Below are 5,912 nucleotides of genomic sequence, written 5' to 3' on the forward strand. Positions count from 1 at the left end.
GTATTGAAATTATTAAAAATAACTTGAAAGCAAGGAAACTTCTAGAATAAAAGTCAGCAAGCTTTTTTTGATATGAAGGATTGTATGAACCTCTAGACTCAGTGAGGGCAGATCATTTTTTTTTTCTTTGTCTCCAAAGTTGTAAGAGCCACTGATGTTAACATTAGCCAAACATAAAATGTTGTGGAAATATATATGTAGAGGTCTTTCTCTGATCGGGCTAAATATATTGTGTGAACCCCTTACACCCAGAGAGTGTCCATTTGTCCTTTTCAACAATCCCAGTAAGTAGGTTGCTGTTTTCCATTTCTACTAGCAGCCTTGATCAGCACGGTTTTAGCGTTCTTCATGAGACTACCACATTATTAGAAACATAAGTGATTACCACTGGATAATCTTTTTCTTGCAAATTAATTGAGAGATTAATCTAGATCAAAGAGCGATTTTAAAAGAGACAAGTTGCTTTTAATTGTAGAACAAGAACTTTGTATTAACTGCATCCTCTGATTAAGGAAGATAATACATTTCTATTAGATTTTTAACTAGGAGTAAGCAAAAAACCCAAGTTTTCATTTCTTGAAGGATAGCACAAATTGGGTTTTAAAGACTTGTTCAATGCTGCGTTATTTTATTCACAGTACACACAGTATATGTTTTTTTCAATATAAACTTCCAGTTAACAAAGCAAGACACTACATTAAAAATATGGTAAATTAATATTTGCATACATAGGCATAGGCAAACATATCTAAAACTGAAAGTAGCAATAAAAAAAAAATAAGAAATTTCACTTCTATCATTTTTATTTGTAAGTCTTGGAGAATAAAAATTATCTGGTACCAGAAAGAAAACAAATCTGGTAGTAGGCAAATAGTTATATAACAGCAATTTAGCTTTTACTTTAGCTTGCTTGGATCTAATAGTTAAGGAAAATAAAGGAAAACAAGGTCATGTTGTAAAGCTGATCTGATCAAATAATAGGATAGAGGGTAGTTTAAATTGGAAGGTTGTTAATACTGTCATTCAAAAGATAACTCTCAATTCTAGATAAACTTCTGGGAATTTCTATGGTTAAAAAAAAAGCAGCTGGCAGAGTGGGGGAACAAAAGATTAAAATAATGTACCCCTTACAAAATTCTACAAATATAAAAGCCTTATATATAACAAGGATAGCATGAATGAGAGGAAATATTATAGTAAACAGGAATGAACAGTTATTTAAATTCACAATGGTACCAAATAAATTTAAGTTCAAAGGACACAAATTCATAAATTACATACAAAAAACAAATGAAGTTACTTATCTCCCAATAGTCTATAATCGGATAATATTTTAATATCCTGTATTTTAATAAATATAATACAGGAGGCTTTGCCAACAGTTCAAATTTTCTTTTAAAAAAATAAATGGACAGATGATCGATGATAGACAGACAGACAGAGTTAAAAATTAAGAGGAGCAAGGAACCCTTAGGTTGCTAAAGGAGCTGTTCCTAGATACATTGGCATAGTGGTGCTCTTATAGAGCCATGGTGGCACAGTGGTTAGAAAGCAATATTGCAGGTTAATTCTGCTGACTGCCAGCAGTTCAATTCTTACAGGCCAAAGGTTGACTCAGCCTTCCATCCTTCCAAGATTGGTAAAATGAGAACCCAGATTGTTGGAGGCAATATGCTGACTTTGTAAACTGCTTAGCAAGGGCTGTAAAACACTGTGAAACGGTATATAAGTCTAAATGATATTGCTATTGTTAAGTGGCTATAAGTTATTCAAGAAAATGAACTTCATATTAGTCAGCATCTTAGCTATTAATAATTAATAATACTTGAACACTGCCTTTTTCAGCTAGGAAATCAGTTTTATGCACATCTTTAACTTGATGCTAAATTAATGAAGAACAATGTTGCCAGTAATGTGGCTTTTAAGGTCTTTTATTTTACTGATGGAAGATGATATTAAAAGCTTATAACTTTCTCGTTCAGCTTTTAGCTGTATTGATATTTGGATAAATTCTTTATTTGTTCATTCCTCTCTTTTTGTGTCATTTCAACTAGGCTAAATCAACCAACCACTCAACCAATTAACCAAGGAGGGGGTCCTTTCAGCATTTTCTGCACGTATATCTTGAGTGGACAAAGTCTATTTGGAGTAGCAGTCAGGAAAATAATCAGAACCCAAGACATACAGTGCTTTAACTACTGGACTATCCTTCTGTCTACCCAATAAAATGCCTTCAAATACTTCCTGAAATTCATTGTGTCATGTCCCATTTTGATTTTAAAGATATATTTAAATGAAAAAGAAGGAAAAGAGTATTTTGTAAATGAAAATGTAATTTTCATTTATAAAAAAATATCTCAAGCTCTGTAATGACTGTCATTCATCCAGGTCATGGTGTCCCAGAGGTTCTTTTTCAAGAGGCAACTGGTCTTTTTTTCTTTTTTTTCTTTGAAGATGTTTTGCTTCTCATCCAAGAAGCTTCTTCAGCTCTGACTGGATGGTGGGGAATGGAAGGATTTATATTCCTTGCAGACAGCTGGTCATTTGCATTCTTTTAGAGAGTCATTGAGGCCACTTGGAGGTTTATGTGTATTCTCAGGGTCATCTAAGTAGTGCAAATGGGTTTGGAGCCTTCTTGGAACTGCTGAAAAGACTATTGTAGACCGGAGATAGATAATGTCTTAATAAAAGAGAATATTTGTAACTCAGGGTTGACATGAAGGGTCCTTGGTGCTCTCTGAGCTTCTTGTTTTTTTGCAGATGTTTCATTACCTAACCTAGGTAACATCATCAGTGCTAGTAAGGAGTTCAGTTTGCTGTCAGTTTATATTTTAGTGGCTTGCCTGTCAATGTTGGTGGGGATGGTCTTAGAGATTCTTTGATTGGACTATTTGCTGTTGGCTCCTTTGGCAGTTTCTTGATAGGGGTATTGTTTACTTGAAGTTGATCTGATGTTAAACTTTGAGTTAATCTATGCTGATCTGCATGCTGATTGCTGGTGGAGAGGTGCTTGGGTCTTATGTTCCTTTTTGGGCTGGGTGATAGTATCTTTTGCATAATCTATAGATGTTGTTAATGTCTATGTGTCTATTGATGGTTTCACCATAACAAAAAAGGACCTATTAGAGAAAACCCACAGAACCAACAATAGCATTTTTAAAGGAATCCAGTTTACTAGAGAAGAAGAAAACAACAACTCACTATCCTTCCTGGACATCCTGATCAGCAGAGACCACAATGGCAAACTAGAAACACAAGTCTACAGAAAAACCACCCATACTAACCAGTGCTCCACTACCAAAGCAACAATCTGACCTCCCACAAGAGAAGCTGCATAAGGACTTTATTTAGATGAGCCTAAACACATTGCAGCAACATGGAGCAGCAGAAATAGAGCAAAATATAGGAAATAGAGCATCTATACAACATATTCCAACAAAATGGATATCCAAGCAACTTTATGAAAACGTCCCTGACCACTTCAATCCACAGTGGGTTGGTTGTCTACAACCAACACAAACCCTAAAAAGAATTACACTGCATATACCAAGAATATCTCAGAAACCACCAACAGATTACTACAACCACATGGAATCAGGATAGCACACAAGCCAACTAAAGCCCTTCAAAAAGATCCCAAGTAGATCAAAAGACTCTAACAACCCCAGAAGAAAAAATAGGAGTCATCTACAACATACAGTGTAAAGACTGCAACAACCTCTATCTAAGACAAACAGCAGAGAACTGGCAGAACGCATCCATGAACACCAACCAGCAGTCAGAAGACATGATGAAAATTCTTTAATTTCACAACATATAGAAAGATTTAACCATAGTTTCAATTGGAAAAATGTGACCATCCTAGACCAAGCCAAGTCCAAAAATGCCAGGGAATTTCTAGAAGCCTGGCACTCTGAGAAATCAGCCATCAATAGACACATAGACATTAACAACATCTATAGACTATGCAAAAGAGAGTATCACCCAGCCCAAAGAGGAACAAAAGACTCAAGCACCTCTCCACCAGCAATCAGCATCCAGTCAGCATAGATTAACTCCAAGGTTAATATCAGACCAACAATCAAGTAAACAATACCCCAATCAAGAAACTGCCAAAGAAGCCAACAGCAAACAGCCCAATTAAAGAATTTCTAAGACCACCCCCACCAAGCAAGCCCTTAGAATATAAACTGACAGCAAACTGCATTCCTTACTGATGATGTTACCTAGGTTAGGTAATGAAACATACGCAAGAAAACAAGCAAGATCAGAGAGCACAAGGACCCCTCATAGATGATATTGTATCCCCCCCTCTGTTGAGAGAGGGTTGTTTAATTTTGACATAGATGGCCTCTTTGACCCCTCTTTCAAACCAGCAATCCTCTCTGTCCAAAATTTGGGCTTTGCTTCTTTAAAAGAGTGGCCTTTGTCTTTTAAATGCAGATGGACTGCTGAATTTTGCCCTGATGAGTTTGTTTTCCATGGCAGATTTAAAAGACAAAGGCCACTCTTTTGAAGACAGTAAAGTCCATATTTTGGACAGAGAGGACCACTGGTTTGAAAGAGGGATCAAAGAGGCCATCTATGTCAGAATCGAACAGTCCTCTGTCAACAGAGGGGGAAGGATACAACATCATCTATCTCCTGTCTACAACACAGTCCTTTCAGCAGTTCCAAGAAGGCTCCACATCCATTTGCACTACTCACATGATTCTAAGGACACAGATAAACCTCCAAGTGGCCTCAATGACTCTCTAAAAGAATGCAAATGACCAGCTGTCTGCAAAGAATATAAATCCTTCCATTCCCCACCATCTGGTCAGAGCTAAAGAAGCTTCTTGGATGAGAAGTAAAATATCTGCAAAGAAAAGACAAGAAAGTCCAGTTGCCTCTTGAAAAAGCACCTTTGGGTCAAGCTTTGTAAGTATTATTAAACAATGATCCAATATCTAAGGGGCTGCCACAAAGAAATCAATCTATTCTCCATAGCATCTGAAGGCAGAACAAGAAGCAATGGATGGAAACTAATCAAATAGAGAACCAACCTAGAAATAAGGAGACATTTCCTGACAGTTAGAATAATTAACCAGTGGAATGGCTTGCCTCCAAAAGTTGTGGGTGCTCCACAACTTTTTAAAGACAAAATTGGACAACCATTTGCCTTATGTGGCACAGGGTCTCCTGCTTGAGCAGAGGGTTGGATTAGAAGACCTACAAAGTGCCTTCCTCTGTTATTCTGTTAAATCTAGTCAATGAAAGAAGATCCATGGCTGAAATCCACAGCTTTGTTTAGGCACTGAATCAGCCCAAGAAGAAATCAAGTTAAAAACTGAAGATATGGCTTCTTTTACCTTCTTTGCCCGCAGTAGCTGTGATTACCGTATTTTCCGGCATATAAGACGACTTTCTAAACCCTAAAAATCTTCTCAAAAGTCGGGGGTCGTCTTATACGCCCAGTCGTCTTATATGCCGGAAAATACGGGTATTCTATTTTATTCCTTTACACATCTGGTTTGGCATATTACTCATCAAGTTTTCTCTCCCCCCCCTCTCTCGCTCAAACTCTATATTTTAACTGGAAAAGTTGGGGGTCGTCTTATATGCCCAGTCGTCTTATACGCCGGAAAATACGGTACTATGTTTTCATGTATGCATGTGTACACTGGGAAGCTCAGGGTAGTCTACATATGATCAGCTTTGGATCATATGAATATGGGCGTCCTCCTGGATACTCGGCTGTCTTTAGACGACCATATGACAGCCGTGGCCAGGGGGGCTTTTCATCAGGTTCGCCTGATACGCCAGTTGCGCCCCTTTCTGGATCGTGACGCTCTACGCACGGTCACTCAAGCCCTCGTTGTTTCCCGCCTGGACTATTGCAACGCTCTCTACATGGGGCTCCCCTTGAGGTG

This window comes from Protobothrops mucrosquamatus, unplaced genomic scaffold (assembly GCF_001527695.2).
Source record: "Protobothrops mucrosquamatus isolate PMUCROS unplaced genomic scaffold, P.Mucros_1.0 scaffold197, whole genome shotgun sequence".
Classification (NCBI taxonomy): domain Eukaryota; kingdom Metazoa; phylum Chordata; class Lepidosauria; order Squamata; family Viperidae; genus Protobothrops; species Protobothrops mucrosquamatus.